We start from the raw sequence: 22,391 nt of genomic DNA on the forward strand, positions 1-22,391 counted from the left end.
GAGCCCCCCTGTGGCCCCATCTCTGCCTTTCTGCTGGCCTTTTCATGGCAGTGTCCCTGCCATGAAAAAAAACGGCTGAAGGGCAAGTTGTGATCAGCATGGCGGTGCCGACATCGGCACTGCCCTGCTTGACCAAAGCTTTCCCCACCGCCAACACATTGGGATCGCAGATCCTGGTGGTGGCAGTGGTCTTGTAGCCGACTGCCAGCATCTAAATCTGGTGGTCGGACCACCAAGGATTCAGTGGTCAGACCACCACCACGGGTACGGCAGTCTTAGGACCGCGGTACTCATAATCAGGCCCTTAGTGAGGGCCACCAGATTCCAGTAATGATTCAGTGGAGGCCCACAAAATTCGAAAAGTTAACAGCCATTCTTTTAGAGGACAAGGAATACAAAATAAGACATACACATTTACAGTGCATCCATTTATTTTCAGGTTTGGCTTTATAAATATTGCTTTTGCCATTCATATTGGCAATTCTTTTGGCAAAATAGTAAGGATGAGGGACTTTACAATTTTGGGCTTAGCAATTGGGTAAATGAGAAAGGAATCCAAACATCATGCTCCAGGGAAGGGGCAGTGCTTGTCATGTGCACATTCTAATTTAAACCTGCAGTTTGTATTGTTGCACAGGTAGAAAGAAATGTCACTCTGATGCATGTGTGTTTGTGTGTCAGTATCTTTGCATTTACTCGCCTCACAAGGTATGCCTTTCAAATTTCAGTACTTCTGAATTATCCAGTAGACACATCTATTTCAAGGGAGCTTTAGAATCTCTGATGAAATGTAAACATACAAGGGCCTATTGATGAAACCACGATTTGAGTAGGTAAAGTAATTCTTCATTAGCACTACTTATGTACTCACAACTGTTATTCAGAGATCTCGAGCAAAATATCTCCACCTATAATAATGGCTCCTTGATATACCTCTGTAAAAATGTTGTTTTCCAGAGATTTTCATTTTGATTTGTGTTTTTGTATCATTAGAGAAGTATTTAAGCCTGTGTAGAAATTGCTAATCCGGGCCGATTGGTTCTGGAAGATTTTTTTTGCAAAATGGTAGATATGTTGCAGTAATGATGTAATATTTCAGGAACCATGAAAGCTGTATACCTCACTTTGGTGTCAAAATATGGGCGTTGGTCAAATAGTCTCATAGAGACAGAAAACTCCTCTGAGCAACTCTTCTGCCATTTTCCAAAATGGTGGCTCCATAATGATCTCTTTTAGTCATCATATTGGTGATTTGTTTTAATATTGCTTTTGTTTCAGGTTTTCTGCCAAACTAATCTGAAAGAAAAGCTAACATCAACATGCTCTGATCTCCTAGAATACTGTCCCACTGAAGAAGGTTGGGTCTTTTTAAGTCCAGTCCCAAACTACTCAACAGTATACACAGCTCTAAAAAAATTCCAAAATGTTCATGCCCAGCTTGAAGTCCAGGCTATCTCACCAATTTTCTGGGATTAAGGTGTTTTCCATATTATAGCTGACAGTTTTTATGAGCAATCCAATAGAATTTTATGATAATTATCCAATGACGGTGTCAGAGTCACCAGATCCTCGGGGTCTGTGCACGCTCCCAACACGTCCACCACTGAACAGCTCCAAGACTCTGATAGATAAATCACAGAGACTGAGAGAGTTCAAGTGGAGAAGAGGGGATTAGAAAGGGAACAGCTGGGAAGGAGACCTGTAATAAGAAAAAGGTTATAACACACAATAAGAAAATTATATCTCCTGAAATCAGTACTAGACTATGATTCTAAGCCTAGTCACTCTGAAAACATGAACAATCTAAGAGTTAAGTTTAAAATGACTAAGTTTCAAGATGGCCGGATACCTGTAGCGGAATCAAGACGAATTAAATGAAAACTTTCTTATTCAAGTACTTTCCTTTACATGAGAATCAGAAAAACATTCTGACTAAATTTTAAACCAGTCATATAAATCCTGTTTTGATAATGTATACTACGACCATACAATATTGCATCTAGAAACTCTGGCCTTCTGTGTACTCTTAAAATGTTTCAACACAAGTTGTGCATATTTCAGCTATATATATATATATATAGTAAACACCATAAAAGGATTGTGCACCATGAATAACACAATATGGATTCAGGAAACAAATCACATAACTTGTCAACTCGAATATTATATAATAAATATCTTAGAATAGTGGCATACAATAAGCAACATGAATTAAACTCGAGGAGAGAATCATGCGTCTTGCCGATTCGAGTGTTACCATGTAAAATACCAAGAAATGGTAGCATGCAATGAATATCAAAGTCAAATCATCATTAATCGAATCGTGCGTCTTGCCGATTCGTAAAACACGATGTAAATGTCAAGAAATAACAGCTCACAATAAATAACAAGATCAAAGTACAATGAAACGAATCAGGCTTCTTTTGCTGATTCTTAAGCCACCATGTAGATGTCAAGAAATGGTAGCGCGCAATAAACAACAAAGTTAAATCGTCATGAAACGAGTTGCGCGTCTTGCCAATTCGTAAAACATCATGTAAATGTCAATAAACAGTAGGGCGCAATGGACAACAATGTTTAAACACCATAAAACGAATCGCGAATCTTGCCGATTCTTAAGCCACCATGCCAATGTCAAGAAATGGTAGCACGCAATGTATAACAAAGTCAGACCTTTATGAAACAAATCGCGGGCTTGCCTATTTGTAAACAACCATATAAATGTCAAGAAATTGTAGCGCGCAAGTAATCTGTTACTCATTTAAGAATTAAATCAAGAATATGAAAATTCTAAATAACGGTGTTGGGATAGTCCAACCACCGTCTTACCGCCTGGAACAATGATCACCAATGAAGGATGAAGGGCAGAAGACTGGAAGATCCAAATAGGCCGCCGGGACAGAAGCTCAGCAAGAAGCTGCTGCTCTGCACCGGGACCTCTGAATAGTGAGCACTGGGAGTTGGGCTGGCTCTCTTTTATAGAGTCTTGGCCCAGACCAGAACCACGCCCAGGCATGTTGCAGGGAAAATCTCTGGAAGGCCCTGGAAAAGGACCACACCCTAGCACACTCTGAAAACCTGCAGCAATACATTGCAAAGGAACAGTATTTGTAAGCATATTAAAAATATGTTTTCAGGATTGAACTCTGCAATGCAAAAGGTTAAACCACAACATATCAGCACAATGCATAAATTACGTTGTTTTGAGAGTGCTGGGTTTTTGCATTTTCGTCGCCAATAGAGCGCGTACTGCTCTGGTGTTGACAGTACTCCCCTCTCCCAGACGCGCTCTAGGGCCTGGTTTGCTTGGATTAAGACGATGAAAGCGTCTCACAAGTACTGGAGCATGAACATCGGATGCGGAAACCCATGAGTTACTTTCAGGACCATAACCTTTCCATGAGATTAAGTACCATAGATTACGCCCTCTCAGTTTAGAATCCAACACTTTCTTGACTTTGTATTCTTCTTCCCCTTGTACTAGAACAGGAGCTGGATGAGGGTGGACCTTTTGGACTGTGGACCTTTTGGACTGCCTTTTTCAAGAGGGAAGTGTGGAACACTGGATGAATCCGTAAGGATCTGGGCAATTGTAGTTTATAGGTCACCGGATTGATTTGCTGAAGGACAGTATAAGGACCTATGAATTTGAGGTTAAACATGTGCTTCTTCTTGAAGTCTATGGGGGTCATTCCAACCCTGGCGGTCGGTGTTAAAGCGGCGGCCAACCCGCCAACAGGCAGGCGGTGCAAAAAATTGAATTCTGACCCTGGCGGGAACCGTCAACACAGACCGCCACTTTAACACTCCGACCGCCACGGCGGGACAAACAAACAGCGCGGCGGTCACCGCCAACAGACAGGCGGCAGACAATGTACCGCCCACCCTATCACAACTCACCAATCCGCCACCTTTTCCGGGGCGGGTGCCCCGCCGATAAAAACACGGCGGAAACAGACTACGAACGGGAAAACGCTCACCCTACACACTCCACGAGGAATCTGGACAGCATGGAACCAGAACTACACATCCTACCAGCAATTGTCTACCTGCTCCTCTACCAGGAGCACGAACGCCGGCGCAGAAGTCAACGGTGAGTACTGCACCTACGACACAGGGGAGGGGGGAGGAGAAAAGAATACGGGCACACACATACACGACACCCCCCCCAACTACCTACACACCAAGGCAGAGCAACAACTCAGAGTGACACCCCCCAAACCCCCCGGAAGAATGCAAAGACAAAATAATATGTTATTGGAATTCAAATATATTGTAAGGCTAAGTAAATAAGTAAGTCGAACATCCCATAACTATATACACATATGTACATTGTCCCGTCAAAATTGGCTTTCTGTCATTGTACGTGGGCCAATGGTCCTCAACACATGGGCAAAGCCCACACATGAGACCCAAATCCATTGGAGAGAACACTGCAGGGGCATCAGATAGGAAAACTACAGGCACCTCAGGGGGAAGGGAAGGGGGTGCACCTCAGCCAAATGAGTCCACGACGCCAGATCCACGAGGGGCCTCCATGGCCACTGTTCAATCCTGGGGAGTGTGAAGCCACAGTCTCTCAAGTCCCTACAGTGGGTGGCTTGCCCATTGTGCCATCCTGGGGAGTGCAAAGCCACAGTCTCACAAGTTCCTACAGTGGGTGGTTTGCCCACTGTGCCATCCTGGGGAGTGCAAAGCCACAGTCTCACAAGTTCCTACAGTGGTTGGTTTGCCCACTGTGCCATCCTGGGGAGTGCAAAGCCACAGTCTCACAAGTCTTTTCAGTGGGTGGCTTGCCCACTGTGCCATCCTGGGGAGTGCAAAGCCACAGTCTCACAAGTGGATGACAGACTCCAGCGGTACTGGAGGAGTCTTGGTGCCCAGAGTGTATCGTGCAGCCCTGTCGGACACGGATCCGGGCCTGCCCCTTCTGCCAATGTGTCAGCGGTGCTTGAGTTGAAGGGCCCAGCGGAGCGGTGCTTGAGAGGAAGGGACCAGCGGAGCGGTGCTTGAGTTGAAGGGCCCAGCGGAGCGGTGCTTGAGAGGAAGGGCCCAGCGGAGCGGTGTAGAGACGGCGGGGCCCAGCGGAGCGGTGCCTGAGAGGAAGGGCCCAGCGGAGCAGTGCTTGAGTTGAAGGGCCCAGCGGAGCGGTGCTTGAGAGGAAGGGCCCAGCGCAGCTGTGCAGAGACGGCGGTGCCCTGTTCAGCGGTGCTTGTCTTGAAGGGCCCTGTTCAGCAGTTCTTGAGACGGCGGGGCCCTGTTCAGCGGTGCTTGTCTTGAAGGGCCCTGTTCAGCGGTGTTTGAGACGGCGTGGCCCTGTTCAGCGGTGCTTGTCTTGAAGGTCCCTGTTCAGTGGTTCTTGAGACGGCGGTGCCCTGTTCAGCGGTTCTTGTCTTGAAGGGCCCTGTTCAGCGGTGCTTGTCTTGAAGGGCCCTGTTCAGCGGTTCTTGAGATGGCAGGGCCCTGTTCAGCGGTTCTTGAGACGGCGGGCCCTGTTCAGCGGTGCTTGAGACGGCGGGGCCCTGTTCAGCGGTTCTTGAGACGGCGGGCCCTGTTCAGCGGTTCTTCACATGTATCTCCAGGGCACCAGATCTGGCCAATATATGGTGTTCACTCGCCATCCGACTTATCGCTTGCGGGGCCCTCCTTTGCTGGTGTCCCGTGCCCGTGGGTGTCCTCCTTCACCCCCAGAATGGGTCTGGAGGGGCCCTCCTGGGCAGCTCGCCTGCTGCCGGACTGGTCGGCCGTGCTGCCCTTGCCATCCTTGCCTGATCCTCTGTGTCCCTTGCCTCCCTTTGGAGATGTGCCAGGTGGCACCCCACTTCCTGACGGTGCCAGGGTGGTGCCTGTGGAGGCTGCCGTCTCTGTCCTCTCGCGCTGGCCCTTGCCTTTTTTGGATTTCTTCCCAGGGGGTGGGCTGGCTGTCCCTTTGCTGCTGGCCGATGTAGCTGCCCTCGAAGGTGGTGGACCCCAATATCTCTGGACTAGGGTCCTTGTAGGTCCAGGGCTTGTGCTGGCTGAGGTGCTGATTGGACTTTTACGAGAAGGAGGGGGTGGGTCAGGTGATGGAAAGAGGTTAAGTTTGGAGAGGAAACACCTTTTAGGAGCACTGGGAAGGGTAGGTGCAGTGGGTATGGGAGTGGAGGAAGAGGATGTGGTTGTAGGAGAGTCAAGTGTGCTGTCATTGGGTGCAGGTGCTTGTGACGGAGGCTGTCGTGAGGTGGATGGCTGTTGGGTGGGTGGCTGCCTGCGTTTGTGTGGTTTGGAAGAGGGGGTGACAGACACACTGGGAGAGGACACAGGGGACGTGTAAATGGCAGTGGGGGTGGTGACTGCACGTGTGCGGAGTGTTCTGGTGGGTGTGCTGGTGATGGACGTAGTGGCTGATGAAGTGGTGCATGCAAGTGTGAGTGGAGACGTCACAGGGAGGGAGGAGGGAGACGAGGAGGAGGGGGACACAGAGGAGGCAGTGGCTGTTGGTAAGTCTGCATGTGGATGTTGCTTGTGTGAATGCTTGTGGGATGTGTGGTGCTTATGTTTGGATGAGGTGACCTTGGGTGTTGAGGTGTGTGCAGGCTGGTCTGTAGGTGTGTCTGGGATAGGCAGAGGGACAGGGGAGTGGGACTGGGTGGAGGGAGTTGGAGGAGGGAGGCAGGAGACAGGGACAATGGCTGCCGTCAGTGCTGAGGCCAGAGCGTTGAACGATCGCTGATGGGTAGCCTGACCCGAATGAATGCCCTCCAGGTATGCATTGCTCCGATGCACCTCCCTTTCCACCCCCTGGATGGCATTCAAAAGGGTAGACTGCCCAACAATGAGCGTCCGGAGGAGGTCAATGACCTCCTCACTGAGGGCAGCAGGGGTAACTGGGGCAGGGCCTGAGGTGCCTGGGGCGAAGGAGATGCCCGCCTTGGTGTGCGAGCGGGCACGGGGCGAACGCTGAGGGGCTGCTTGGAGGGCGGAGCTGGTGCGCTGGGTGGCGGCTGTACCTGTAGTTGCGGTGGGCACGGATGTTGCCGCCACCACAAGGGAGCTCCCTTCCGAGGACGTGTCGGTGTCGCTGATGTCTCCACGTGTCCCCGTTGTGGAGCCCCCCTCGCCCTCCGTCTCACTGGTGAAATCAGAGTCCGTTGCATGGCCCTCCGGGGCCATGTGAGATGCAGCTCCCTCGTGCTCCAATGCCACTTCTCCTCCGCCAGATGATGCTAATGCACACATGAACAGGAAGAGCAGACAAAAAAAGGGGGGGGGAGAAATAAAGACATGTTGAGTGCATGCATTGGCAACACAGTTGGCGGAGAGGACAGACACAGAAGCCCCCTGCACTGTGCCGCGCACTTGGGGTACACTACTCAATCAGTGAGACTTGGCCTACAAGCCAATGGACGACATCTGCACACATAGGTGACACAAGGCCATGGATAGCTGTACTTGTCACCCTACAGAGCTGGAGGTCGGGGGCACAGGGCCATGCCTTACGGAGGGGACTAGCCTACATAAATCGCCCTGGCCTAGGGATACCCACATCCCTCCTCCCCCACCCAGACACCTCCACTGCGCGCTAAGATAGCAGAATGTGCTTGTACTCACCCCCTTGTGTCTGCTGTGATGTCCTCACGCGCCTATCCAAATCTGGGTAGGCCACCGCCAGGATCCGAGACATCAGGGGGGTCAATAGACGAGTGGCACCCCTCCTACGTTGGGAGGCCATCCCCAGCAGAGCCTCCGCGGTCTTTCTGCTCCCGCGGCGGATGTCCTCCCACCTCTTGTGGCAGTGGGTGCCCAGTTTGTTGTGGACCCACAGGGTCCGGACATCCTTGGCGATGGCACGCCAAATGTCAACTTTCTGATGGGCGCTGACCTATGTGACACGTACAGGGAGAGAAAACAAAATATCAACATTTTCTGCATGCTCGATGTTAGTGTCCCCCCATCCCCACCCTTGCCATGTGGCACATGCTCTCATCTGTCGTTTGATGCATGCCTCATAAGCTCCCCTCCGCACCTTCGTTCATTCACCCCACTCAACCCAGGCATTGCCCACAAAGCATGGTCCCAGTGTACTAACCTGTTGGTCTGGAGGACCGTAGAGTAGCGCATACTGGTGGAGGACCCCATCCACGAGTTTCTCCAATTCTTTAGAAGTGAAGGCAGGGGCCCTTTCCCCAGTCGCAGCAGCCATTGTCTCTTCCAGACCGAGGTCACAGCAGCACTTGCAGTATAGGTCCTCTCCTGTGGATGATCAGGTCTTGAGTGAGTAAGCTGAGAGAAAATGGCGGTCACGCCCGCGGCGGTGCGAACCGCGGCGGTGCGAACCGCGGCGGTGCGTACCTCGACCGCCGGCGCACTTCGCCATTGGCTCCTGAAACCCATAGGGTTCTATGTTAACCAATGCGGCTTTGCGCCGCGGTCTTCGACCGCCGACAGCCACGGTGTGCCACGCCAGCGCATTGACCTCACATCCCATTGTCACACTTCACAGGTCAGGCAGCCGCCATTTCAAGGGCCCACATGGCTTAATTTCTACTGCGTCACACAGGCCTAGGCCTTGCATTGCCACTCATACAAGCCATTCAATGCATAGCGAATCGTGTACTGTGCAGGCTGTGGGAACGTACCTGTGCTTTGCTTGACTCTTTGCTCCATGTTGTCCTTCCTAGGCACCGTCCGCTGGGACTTGCGAGGAGATGGAGGAATGTTCCCGTGTACAGACCGCTGGTGGACCTGTCGACAATGGAAGAAAGACATGTCATACTGACATACAGACTTGACCGAGCCACTATACAGGAACTGTGTGCCCAGCTGGAGCCAGACCTGATGTCACCCATTCGCCAACCCACAGGGATTCCCCCTCTGGTGCAGGTTCTGTCAGTACTCCATTTTTTGGCAAGTGGATCATTCCAAACAACAGTGGCCATTTCCTCAGGGATGTCTCAGCCTATGTTTTCTAAGGTTTTGTCCAGAGTGTTGTCTGCCCTGATGAAATACATGCGGAGCTACATCATTTTCCCTGAGGTGGGCGATTTGGCTACAGTGAAGGGATGATTTCTATGCCCTTGGACATATTCCCAACATCATTGGTGCCATTGATGGGACCCATGTGACTTTGGTTCCCCCCAGTGAAAGTGAACAGGTGTACAGGAACAGAAAAAGTTATCATTCTATGAATGTCCAGGTGGTCTGTTTGGCTGACCAGTACATCTCCCATGTAAATGCCAAGTTCCCTGGGTCAGTGCATGATGCGTACATCATGCGAAATAGCAGCATCCCTTATGTGATGGAACAGCTACAGAGACACCGTGTGTGGCTAATTGGTGACTCTGTTTACCCCAACCTGTCGTGGCTACTGACCCCAGTGAGGAATCCCCGGACCACGGCAGAGGAACGGTACAATGAGGCCCATGGGCAGACTAGGAGGGTGATCGAGCGAACCTTCGGCCTCCTGAAGGCCAGGTTTAGGTGCATGCATATGACAGGTGGATCCCTAATGTACTCACCGAAGAAGGTGTGCCAGATCATCGTGGCCTGCTGTATGCTTCACAACCTGGCTTTGCGACGCCAGGTGCCTTTCCTGCAGGAGGTTGGTCCAGAGGGTGGTGTTGTGGCAGCTGTGGAGCCTGTGGAGAGTGAAGAGGAGGAAGACGACGGGGACTACACAGACAACAGGGACACAGTGATACAACAGTATTTTCAATAACACACAGGTACGAATCAACACCGCCATTTTACATGTACTTACAGTCTCCTGCCTCTCTACTGTCTGTGTTTCCCCCCAGTTTATATTAACTGAGTTGTGACTTTCCCTTCCGTTTTCAGAGATGTGGGCCCCAGTGCGTGACCTCTGCTTTGTTTGCCCATGGACTACAGCTGTGTGACAGTGGTATGTTGTCATCACAATGTTACTGATCATTTTGGCACCGTTATGTCTAATACATTTGTTCAAAATACAAGCAGACTCCAGATAATTTTAGTGCAATAAGTGATTTTATTTAAGTGCTAAATTTAGGGACATGGTTGAAAATCGGTGATGGGTGATGGTGGAGTAATGTCCATGGCAGAGTCCAGCTTTTCAGTCTCACAGGTGGATTGTCCATATGCCTGTGGAAGGATGGAGCAGGGGCAGTTCAAGGTTGGACAGGGTGACAATGTGGGACAGTGGGATGACATCAGGGGGTATCCTTTGCTGGCGGGGGTCTTGGCATCCTGCTCTGTCTTCTTCCTAGATCTCAGGTACCGGTTACGGGGTGGTTCTTCTTCTGCAGGAGGTGGGGTTCTGGTGGCCTGTTGTTGTGTGGGGGCCTCCTGTCCACTAGCGCCGGCGGAGGTGGTAGGCTGTTCATGGTCCATGCTAGTGACAGGGGCCCTTTGTGGTGCCACATGGTCCCGCAATGTGGTGACAATCTGGGTAAGAGCCACGACAATGGTCCCCATTGCGGAACTAATGGCTCGGAGTTCTTCCCTGAACCCCATGTACTGTTCCTCCTGCAGTACCTGGATCTCCTGGAACCTGGCCAGTACCGTAGCCATCGTCTCCTGGGAGCGGTGGTATGCTCCCATGATGGAGGAGAGGGCCTCGTGGAGAGTGGGTTCCCTGGGCCTGTCCCCCCCCTGTCGCACAGCAGCCCTCCCAGTTCCCCTGTTTCCCTGGGCCTCTGTCCCCTGGACCGTGTGCCCACTACCACTGCCCCCAGGTCCCTGCTGTTGTTGGGGTGGTGGGTCAACCTGGGTGCCCTGTAGTGGTGGACACACCGCTGATTGACGTGTCCTGGAGACAGAGGCATGGGCCCGCTGGGTGTGAGCTGTGCTGGTGTTCCCAGAGGGTGGTAGGTCTGCTGTGGCCTGTGGCTGTGTGAGGGGAACCGACTGTCCCGAGGTCCCCGATGGGCCGGGCTGGTCATCTGGGTCCAGGTAGACAGAGCTGCTGTCATCACTGGGGGCTTCTTCTGGGGGTGGGATGGACATTTCTGGACCCTCCTGGGCGGTGTGGTGGCGTTCGGGTCCTGCAGGGGTATAAGAGAATGGTTATTGCTTCTGTGTGTGCCATAGTGTGCAATGGGTGGGTGGCCGTGGACCCCAGTGCTGGCATTCCCTTGTGGGGGCTGTTGTGACGGTGGCTTGTGGGGGAGATGGGTATGTGCAGTGGGCATGCTTTGGTGATGGGTGTCCATGCTTTGTGGACGCATGCAGGGATGGGTGTTGGGATGGGTGGGTTGTGATGGTGAGCCATTTGCAAGGAGTTGGTGTGATGGGGTGGGGGTGAGGGTGGGGGTATGATTTGGCATGCAGGTGGGATGGGGGGAATGAAGTAGTGAAGATTTGACTTACCAGAGTCCATTCCTCCAGCTACTCCTGCGAGGCCCTCAGGATGCAGGATGTGCAAGACTTGCTCCTCCCATGCTGTAAATTCTGGGGGAGTTGGTGGGGGTCCGCCGCCAGTCTTCTGCACCGCAATGTTGTGCCTTGATACCATGGAACGCACCTTCCCCCGTAGGTCGTTCCACCGCTTCCTGATGTCGTCCCGATTTCGTGGATGCTGTCCCACAGCGTTGACCCTGTCCACTATTCTTTGCCATAGCTCCATCTTCCTGGAATGGTGGTGTGCTGCACCTGTGTCCCGAAGAGCTGGGGCTCTACCCGAACTATTTCCTCCACCATGACCCTGAGTTCTGCGTCCGAAAACCTGGGGTGTCTTTGGGGTGCCATGGGGTGGTGTGGATGAGGTGAGGGGTGGTGTATGTGTTGTAGAGTGTGGTGAGTGTGGTGGTGCATGGTGTTTTGTGCGTGGATATTGTGTGGGTGATGTTGTGATTTGCCTCTGTGTGATGGTGTACTCTATTCTGTGCTGTCTCTCTCTGGCCTTCAGTCGCAATTGTGGTCGTAAGGGTTTGTGGGTGATGTGGGTGTGTGTTTTATATTGTAATGGGTGTGTGGGAGTGGTGTGTGTATGTGTCTCAGGTGTGTGTATTTTGAATTGTCCAATGTGGCTGTGTTTTGTAAAGGTGTGTGTATTTTGAGCGCAGCGGTGTGTACCGCCAATGGAATACCGCGGTTGAAAGACCGCTGCGGGGATTTGTGGGTCGGAATAGCATGGGCGTATTTCTGTTGGCGTGACGGTGGAGGTTTGGTCATCGCCAGTTTTTCGCTGGCCGTTGGTGTGGCGGACTTTTGTTGTTGTCGGGTTTTTGGCGGTTTGCCAGTTGCGGGTCAGAATGACCGTGGCGGTTTACCGCGACCGCGGCGGTGTTATGGCGGTCTTCTGACTGGCGGTAAGCGCCTTTTACCGCCGAGGTTGTAATGACCCCCTATATGTTTTGTGGAAAGCCACACTTTGTCACCTAGTTGATATTGCGGTCCCTCACAATGTTTCTTGTCATAATGCCTTTTATATTTTTGGCTTTTTCTAAATGTTGTTGAATCAGTTTCTGGGTTTGATGTAAATGCTGAATGGTTTCTGACACAGCTGGAGTAAGAGACCTTTCTTGAGGAATTGTGATGGGCAAGGTGTCAGGATGATAGCCAAATAAACCAAAAAAGGGTGTAACACCAATAGAAGTGTGGAATGAGTTATTGTAAGCTAACTCAGCTAACCAGAGCATAGATGTCCAAGAATGAAGTGCCTTTTCAGCGTAGGCACGTAGGTATTGTTTCAAAGTCTGATTTAGTCTCTCCATTTGACCATCTGTTTGAGAATGGTGACTAGTAGATAGCATAGATGTCACTTGGAGTGTTTTACACCATGTCTTCCAGAAATTGGAGGAAAATTGTGACCCCCGGTCGGAGAGGATAACCTTTGGCAGTCCATGATAACGAACCACTCTGTTCAGTAAAATAGTTGCCAATTCACTAGAAGTGGGCATTTTTTTTACAGGCAATGAAATGTCCATATTTCGTGAGACTGTCTACTAGAATTACTGAATGCTGTTGAACCACTGGCAGACCGGTAATAAAGTCTGAAGAAATGTGCTCCCATGGAAGACTTGGGGTTGGAAGTGGATGTAACAACCCTTTTGGTTTTGAATGAATTGTTTTAATGTGAGCACAAACTTCACAGTTGTTTACCATTGCTTTTACATCTTTTGTTAGGGTAGGCCACCAAAAATAGCGTTGGATCAGTTCAAGAGTTTTAGGAGTACCTGGGTGACCTGCCGTAGGTATAACATGCAACCAATGAAACACTGTCTTGCGAAGTTTGGTAGTGGGTACGAACAAACGAACGTCATGAAAGGGTAAACCTTGCTTGATTGACCTTTTGGGATCTGCTTGGGCCCATGTTTGCCATTTTTCAACAGTGAAAGAGTTGCGAATTTCTTCAAAGAAATCTTCAGTTTTTACGATACATAGAACCTTTTCAGGAGCAATGATAGCTCTGGAGGCTTGAAATGCAGGCAACGTGGTAGACTCTTGACGGGACAAGGCTTCAGCCTTGCGATTATCTTTACCAGGCCGAAAGGTTACTACAAAATCAAATTCGGCAAAAAAAAGCATCCAGCGTAATTGCCGAGGGGTCAAAAGTCTGGCGGAACTCATAAATTGAAGATTACGGTGATCAGTATATACTGTGACAGTGTATTTGGCACCCAACAAATGATGTCTCCATTATTTAAAGGCGTCACAAATCGCCAGAAGTTCTTTTTCAGCAATGACATAGTTCTGTTCAGCTTCGTTCAACTTCCAAGACATATAAGCTACAGGATGAAGTTGACCAGTGTCTTTATTTCGTTGTGATAAGACGGCTCCTATTGCTACATCTGAAGCATCAGCTTCCACTATGAAAGGTTGATTCGCATCAGGATGAGTCAAGACTGGGGCAGTGGAGAAAGCTTCCTTCAAAGTCGAGAAGGCTTGATCAGCTTCTGGGGACCATACAAACTTTTCTTTCTTTCTTAGTAGCTTAGTGATTGGAGCCACTGTCTGGGAGAAATGATTTATGAACCTCCGGTAAAAATTTGCAAATCCCAGGAAACATTGTACATCACGAACAGTCTTTGGGGTGGGCCATTCAGATACGGCTTTTACTTTCTTTTCTGCCATCACCATACCTTGAGGGGTAAGAATAACCCCTAAAAACTCAACTGTGGTAACATGAAACTCACACTTGGTTAGTTTGCAGTATAATTGGTGTTTTCGAAGGGCTGCAAGATTTTTCTTGACATGTTGGACATGTTCGTTTTCATTGTCTCAGTAGATCAAAATGTCATCGATTTAGACTATGGCAAATATGTCGAGGTACTCTCTAAGAACGTCGTTCAAGAAAAATTGAAATGCTGCTGGAGCATTACACAGACCAAAACGCATGACGGTGTATTCAAAAAGGCCATATCTTGTCTTGAACGCTGTTTTCCATTCGTCACCCTCTCTCATTCTGACCAAACGATAAGCACCTCGAAGGTCAATCTGCGTGTAGATTTTTGTTCTCTTTACTTGTTCCAATAAGACCGGAATTAGGGGTAAAGGATTTTTATTCTTGATGGTGACTTTGTTTAAACCCCTATAGTCGATGCAAGTTCGAAGTTCTCCATTAGCTTTTGTAACAAAAAACAAAGGCGAAGCTGCAGGAGACTTAGAGGGGCGAATGAAGCCATTCTCCAAAAATTGATCTAGGTATTTTCGTAAATGTTGGTTTTCATGTTCTGACAGGGCATATACACGACAGTTGGGAAGTATCGCCCCTGGGGCTAGATCAATTTGACAGTCATAAGATCTATGAGGAGGTAGAGTCTCTGCTCCTTTCTCATCAAATACATCTTTGTAAGATGAATACTGTTTGGGCAGCTGAATTTCTTTCTCCGCGGCAGTAGCTATGTAAGAGTTGCAAACTTTTGGTACTTGAATCTTTTGGAGACATTGTTCGTTACATAGCGCAGATGAGGACATGATTTGTCGTTCTGCCCAATTGATCTCCGGATTGTGATGAGTTAACCATGGCAAGCCGAGTATAATCCAATATTGGGGAGCATGGATCACGTCAAGGATGATTTTCTCTTTATGTTTCTTTCTTTGATTCTTATCTTCACAAATCATCGACAAGGGGATAGTCTGAAGAGTTACTGGACCTCCAGTCAAGAGTTTTCCATCGACTGCCTGGATGATTTCTGGAGTCTTCTTTTCAATACATTGTATCCCCCAGGCACGAACCAATTGGACATCAACAAAGTTCCCAGTAGCCCCAGAATCGACTAGAACCTTTTTGAAATAGATCTTTTTCTTGACCTGAACTCTTATTTCCAGTTTAAGATGTATAGATTGTGAAGGGTCCACAGTGACTCCCAAGAGCAACCCTTCTCTGCATCTTGGGTGTTTTAGTTTTCCAACTCGACTGGTGCATTGGCTGCGACCTTCTGAACTGGACCTTGCTTGTTCTTTGGTTTAATTGGACAATCTTTGGCAAAATGACCTTTTCGCCCACAATAAAGACATTTTCCATTTTTTCTGCATAGGTCCTTTTCATCTTTGGCCAAAGGTCTTCTGATGGTTCCAATTTCCATTGGTTCCGGCATTCTTTCTTTCGGAGTTCTTGAGTCTCTGTTATCATGAACGCGCCATGAATATTTTTCAATCGTTTTGCGCGTTCCTTTATGTTCTGCTAAACGATGATCAAGTCTCAAGACAAGATTTATTAATTCTTGACAGTCTGTAGATTGTGGGTCGATTTGCGATAAGATATCTTTTAGTTGCTCTTTGAGTCCCTTGTAAAACAAGACCACTTGTTTTTCTTCAGGCCAGGATGTCTTGTCAACCAACCGGTTAAAGTTGGCTAAATACGACACTAGGTCTTGATTCCCTTGGCGTAAATCTAATAATTCACGATCTCCTGACTGTGTTACAGTTCTACGATCAAAAACTCTCAAATTCACAAACAAAATTTCTCCAGTTGTACAATAAGGGACTATTTTTACGCACAAGGGGAATTGCCCAAGTCGCTGCATCCCCAGACAGATATGATAACAAGAAAGCTACTTTGGACTGGGCATCGGGAAAGTATTTGGTCTGCAGGTGAAGTGTAGTTCCACTTGAACCAGGAAAGATTGCGCTTTCAAAGGGTCACCTTGTAGTGTGGTTAGTTTTACGTATTCATTGCGCTTTAGCTTCAGGCTTTAGGCCTTTGTGCATTTTGCCCTGAATATATTTTATTCATTTGCTAATAGCTTAGAGCCTCTGTGCACTTTGCTCTACATGTTTTTTATTAGGCTTCGTACTGTTATTTTTCAAATAGCCAGTTCTACGGTGTTGTTTTTTATTCATATCACACTGTTTTGCCTACTTCAGCACTGGAGTTCTCCATAACATGTTTACTCTGTGCTTCAGTCAAGGATACAGTCTGGTACATTGCCGATAGACGTGGTAAGAGTTTAGACTGGGCATTCCTGCGTAGGGACATTTTGTGATCACGCTGACATGTTAGTTATAAAATTACTTCCTTGTCCCAGTACACGCAAGAGGGAGATTCCGACCAGGGAACCACAACTTGACGCTGACTGCCTCGTTGCAGATGCTGAACCAAGATCACAAGTCTTTGCTCAGGTATGAGGGCTGATATCCCCACAGTGATTCTAATAGGCAAGCTGAAAGCTTAACATGCTGTGCTCTAAATAGAACAAGCAGAGGGAGAGTAGAAACGGTTAGGAATTATGATAGCTTTATTTCTATGTTTTACTCTCCTGGTTACTATATCCATCCTACTATTTTGTATTGTTCTGGTTATTGCGGCTCACGCCTTAATATCTAAAATACAGTCGTTTTATTAAAACATTATATAAAACTTATACTGTCTTTGTCATTTGTATATGAGACCATATTGTGAATGAGAGAGTTGGTTTGGATCTGAGTGACCACGACTTCCCTGAGAAGTTCCAAAGATGTCATGCGCTCGGCTGCCCAATCATTTCTTCCCCATGGGAGAAATGAGGCACTGCTAGTTAGCCGGAGCAACAACCGGATTTAGGGTGACAGAGTTCCTTACACGTGGGTCAGACTCAGTACCCCACACCGTTATCGATCCTGCTGCCTAGAAATCCAGTAGTCTCATTTAGGATAATGAGAGCCCACGCGACATGGCGCCGCCAACGTTTGGTCTGGCTCTAATGTTTGGGTCCGACTGACTCTCTCGGTCTCGTATATATTTTGACTCCTCGGTTCCGTATGCGGAGACGTCCGTGGGGCTGAGGGTTTCCGCCACCACAGGTTGGGTACATCCTATTACTTAGTGGTTGGTTGTTCAAGCTTGAACTTTGAAAGGAAAAAACCCTGATATCGGTGTGCCTTCTCTGACCTGCAGCCGTTTTTTATGAAATGGCGAATCCTAATGTAGTGAACATAGCAATTAATATGCGACATCCGCTCACGGGACATCTATTGACACATGGACTGACAGTCCAGGGGGGTCCAGTCACTTTTGTGGTGGACGCCCATGCAGCCTTTAGAACGGAACTTTTTTATTCTTGGGTCGCTTTTCCAGCAGTGGATGGGGGAACAAATACTTTTCACGAATACACAGTTGCGAATGCCCCTGGGCAATACAGGGCTTACGCTTATTTAGAAATACCTCTATCTTATCAAGAACACCATAATTGGCTTGATGGTGCCCTCCCACACACAATAGCACAAGTACGGTTAGGTCCACTGAGTAATGATGGTCCTACCTGGCCTTTATTGGCCACATATACACCACATCCTGCGGTTGCTCAATTGGCAGTGGTTGAAGTTTGTCGTTTATATACAGAATTAACGGCTACATATAGACGATTAGTTCAGTTTGTGATGCAGACATTAAATACGAATGCAGCGCGTGCTGCTCCAGCGCACCCACAGGCGGTGGTTCCGGGTCTTAATCCGGCCACTGTACACTCAGTTATGGGTAAAGCACCGGCTAAACGAGAGGAGACTCCGTTTTGGCTGGCGCAAAAAATTAATACACTGGAAGCAGTATTTCCCCATACGGGACCTCAGGACAAACATAGAATTTTGACGATGTGTTTGCCGTACGGGATGGTTCCTCCGGTGGACCTTTGTAATACCTGGGGCACGGTGTTTGCCGCGCTCTACACTACGGCACACGGTACACCGACATTAGCTAATTTACCAGACGTACTTAAGCAGATACAGGAAGAATATGGGGCTGCCCCTGCCTTGGATTTGGGCATGCAGTTGCTGGGTAATTTTGCCACAGTTTCTTCTATTATTTTGAGTAATCTCAAAGGAGAGGCAGTAGCACTAGCTGTGCGTATGCGTCTTCGGGATGTTCCGCTGCTTCAACAGGAGCAGGAGCTTCCGAGAATAATAGCGGAAACATATTCTAGTATTGGTCGTGATAGCCTAGGGGCTAGACCACAAAAACCCCAGTTACAGGGTAAAAATAATAAAGATCATGCTAAACAGCAACAACCTGAGGGTTCGAAAAAGCGCTGGGAAAAGAAACAGCAAACACCTAAGAAGGATGATGGGCAGTCTCCGCAGCCGGAGACCCCTCAGAATAAGTATAATCTCAGGAATAGAGATACTTTGAAGACGCCAGATAGATATCAATATACTGATACACGCCAATCTCGTTCCTTTCAGGACTCCTCGGAAAAGAGAAGTGAGAGAGGTGGGCGGTCAGAGCGGAGGACGGAGTACGTGAAACCGAGACAGGATTCACAACGCTCAGCGGAGGTTTCTATTAAACAAGAAGAGAAACCGCTGCAACAGAAACAGCAATTCAAAAAGAAGAAAGTGGCAGCTGTCTCAGTTAGACATGCCACTCAAGAAGAGAGTTCTCTTGACGAACAAGACATGGGCGTTAGCACTGTTAGACAGCGCGGCAGAGGTCACAATAGTTCGCCGGAGTCTTCTAGAGCATCTGGAGGTGAAAGCAACTGATGACTTCATACAAGTCGAGACGGCGGATATGCGAGTCTCTGATCCTGATAGAGTATATGAAGTAACTCTGCGATTGGAAGGGGATATTGACCGTGTTATAAACGCCATTTTTTGGGACCATATGGTAAAATCATATGATGTTCTGTTGGCCGAACAAGATTGGCCACCTGACTTTGTTCGCGACTGTCCAGTTGGGGAGGAGGTTATTGCACCTTCCTTCTCACCACTTGTTCCGAGAGAACTCGCGGAGTCCTATAGTAAATCATGGGCTCTGGCACAGGCTCCCGCCTTGTATAGAAATAACGTGGGGTGGGACAGACAATCACCTTATCATGTAATACCGATAAAGGGCGAACCTCAGCCACAACCGCAATATCCTATCAAATTTGAGGCTAGGGCATCGGTTAGGAAAATTCTTACTGAATTGGAGTATCAGGGTGTTATTGAGCTCTGTGTCTCGCCGATGAATAATCCCTTGTTTCCGGTTGCTAAACCGGACCATTCATATAGGATAGTGGTGGATTACCGACATTTGAATAGTCATACACGCACATATGCAATACAGAATTCACATAGCGCAGCGCTTATGAATAATATAGTGCGTAAAAAATACAAAACAACATTGGATATCTCGAATGGATTTTTCTGCCAGAATATAGCGCCCGAGAGTCGGGACTATACCTGTTTCAGTGCGTTTGGCTCTCAGAAATTTTTTTGTCGTTTGCCTCAGGGGTATAAGAATAGCCCAGGACTGTTTTCGGCTCGTGTAACTGAAATGCTGCATGAGTTCGACCCTGAAGCATTATCATATGTTGATGACATATATCTGACAGATGATGAGATTCTGCAACATCTAAGGCGTGTATCGCGCATTGTTGTGGGATTTGCAGATATTGCCTATAAGTTCAATTTTAAGAAATCGAAGATTGCTTTCCTCAGCGTCATTTTCCTGGGATATGAGTTGTCGAGTGAGGGTAAGAGCTTAGCGCCACATTTTTTTGAGAAATGTGCTTTATTGCAGCCTCCTAATACGGTTCGGAAGCTCCAGTCATTGTTGGGGTTTCTGAATTTTGGCAGAACTTACATTCCTGAATATGCAACGCGTATAACACCATTATACGAGTTGATTCGCCCTAATTTTTCGAGTAAACTTTGGACGATTGAACATACACACATACTGCGAGAATTACAGAGTGATCTTTTAGCAGTTAAACACTTACACACTCGGGACAATAAGACACATTTAGTGATCAGGGTAATACCTGGGGCTGTTGGGTTTACTTATGTCACCTTTAATGAAGGGGAGACTGTCCCGATTGCATACAAATCTCACTTGTATTCTGCTGCAGAGCAACGTTTTGCACAAACTGAGAAAATTCTCACTGCAGTACAGATGGCTGTTATTAAAGAAAGACCGCTGGCCCAGGGTCAACGCATAGTTGTCGTTTCCCCGGTTCCGGCCTTAGAGGCTGTTACTAAAGCGAGTGTTCCTAATTCGAAGGATCTACACCCGCGATGGATACAATGGGCTACGTCTTTGACAGCCACTGATGTAGATTATGTATTTGACCCTAAACTGCAGACTCAAGAATTTCTTCAATACGAAATAGAATACCCTGTTCCTGCTGGTACATTGCCTATTGACCAATATGAAGTGGTCATGTATACTGATGGCTCTGCGCAACCGGCGGTTGGGACTAAACAACAATATTCTGCTGCATGTGCGGTGGTGAGCGGCACTATGGAGGGGGAAGTGTTCTGCCCCCGACATACTTATACTAAAACCTTGGGAGATTGCACAGCACAGCTGGCTGAGCTCAAAGCTCTATTGTTAGCGTTGGAGCACGCGGATCCGACCCTTTTAACCTTGCTGGTCTGTGACTCCTACTACTGTGTGCAGTCTTTCAACGAATATTTACACTATTGGAAGATGAATGGGTTCAGAGATTCTAAAGGCAACACCATTAAGCATAAAATGTTGTGGGGTAAGGTTGCGGATCTAAAGGAAACGCTTCCTAAGGTCCATGTTGTGCATACACTTGGACACCAGCGCGTTGGAATACACGTTGCTGGGAATACTTTGGCTGATGAAGCCGCGAAGTCGGCAGTGGCTGTCGCCACTGTGGCCGCAGTGACTCATTCGAGTTCAAAACCAGACACAGAAATTTCAGCTGCCATACAAGCTACTGCTGATGGCACGCCCTTTCCTAAAGGATTTCCTTCAAAATATAGTTACTGCTTGAATGGTGCACTAAATGCTACTGTTACAATTCCAGGCATTGGTGTACGTGAAATTCCCAATAAAATTGAGAGACCTCGATTAATTTCTGCAGCACATGAGGGGGTGGCTTCTGCACATGCTGGGGTGGCTGCCACAATTTCACTTTTACAGGCTCGTTACTAGTGGCCTGGTCTCTATAAGGAGACGAAACAGTATGTCCTTTGTTGTGACATTTGTCAACAAATTAAGACATCGTCGGCTAGACGCCCGCAGCAGACGCCCCTTCTGATTTCAAACAAACCATTACAGTGTGTGTACTTGGATCATTGTGGTCCGCTGACACCAGATAGTGCATACAAATATATATTGGTTGCTGTAGATTCGTGCTCCAGATTTGTATGGGTATGGCCACAACGCTCGGCTGACGCTCGCACTGTTATTAAAGATTTGCGCATCTTTGTCGATATATTTGCAGTTGCGGCTTTTCATTCGGACCAGGGCCCTGCTTTTGCCTCTAAGGCATTCAGGGACACCATGGCTTCGTTGGGGGTCCAACTCCAGTTCTCGTCTCCATTTCATCCCGAGGGAAATTCTGTCGTGGAGCGTTTAAATCGTGATTTAAAGCAGTCCTTAACGGCCAGAGTTATAGGTACGGGTCGTGGTTGGCTAGCCCACCTATATGGAGTACAGAGAGCACTTAATAACTTGCCTAGAAGGTCACTGGGGGGTCGTACTTCATATGAGTGCCTGTTCGGAACACAAATGTATGTTCCTGATCTAGATGGTCCTGGTGTGGAGGCGGCAGATACGCCCTTTGACATAAATGATCGTGTCACTGTTTTGCAGGATTTACAACAATTCCGTGAAGATAACTCTTCTGCCAATGCTGCCTCCTCAGGAATTAAGGATGAGCCAGTAACACCTACTGGTTGAATACCCAGGATTGGGGATCTGGTGCGTGAAAAGGTCGCAGTTAAAAAAGAATTTGGTCCTTCTTATCGAGAGCCTGTCCCTGTGTTAGGGGTAAGCGGCACGAGAACTGTGATTTTACCGCCGCTGCGAGGGGCCAAAGGAAATCGCTTTGTTTCCATTGATAATGTCAAGTTACAACATGTGGCCGATTCTGCACAGCAAACCAAGGGGGACACCCAGTAGTTCCGGAATCCCTCTCACTACTGGGGATGAGGTCCCGCTGCAGGTGATTTTCACCGACACTGTTTCCTCTCCGAGCTTGTGGAGGGTGGATGATGATCTTGCGATCGTTCCACCGACGGCGATTAATATGGAATCTTGTGATCAAATTGCTGTACGTTCT

This window comes from Pleurodeles waltl, chromosome 5 (genome assembly GCF_031143425.1).
Source record: "Pleurodeles waltl isolate 20211129_DDA chromosome 5, aPleWal1.hap1.20221129, whole genome shotgun sequence".
Classification (NCBI taxonomy): Eukaryota; Metazoa; Chordata; class Amphibia; order Caudata; family Salamandridae; genus Pleurodeles; species Pleurodeles waltl.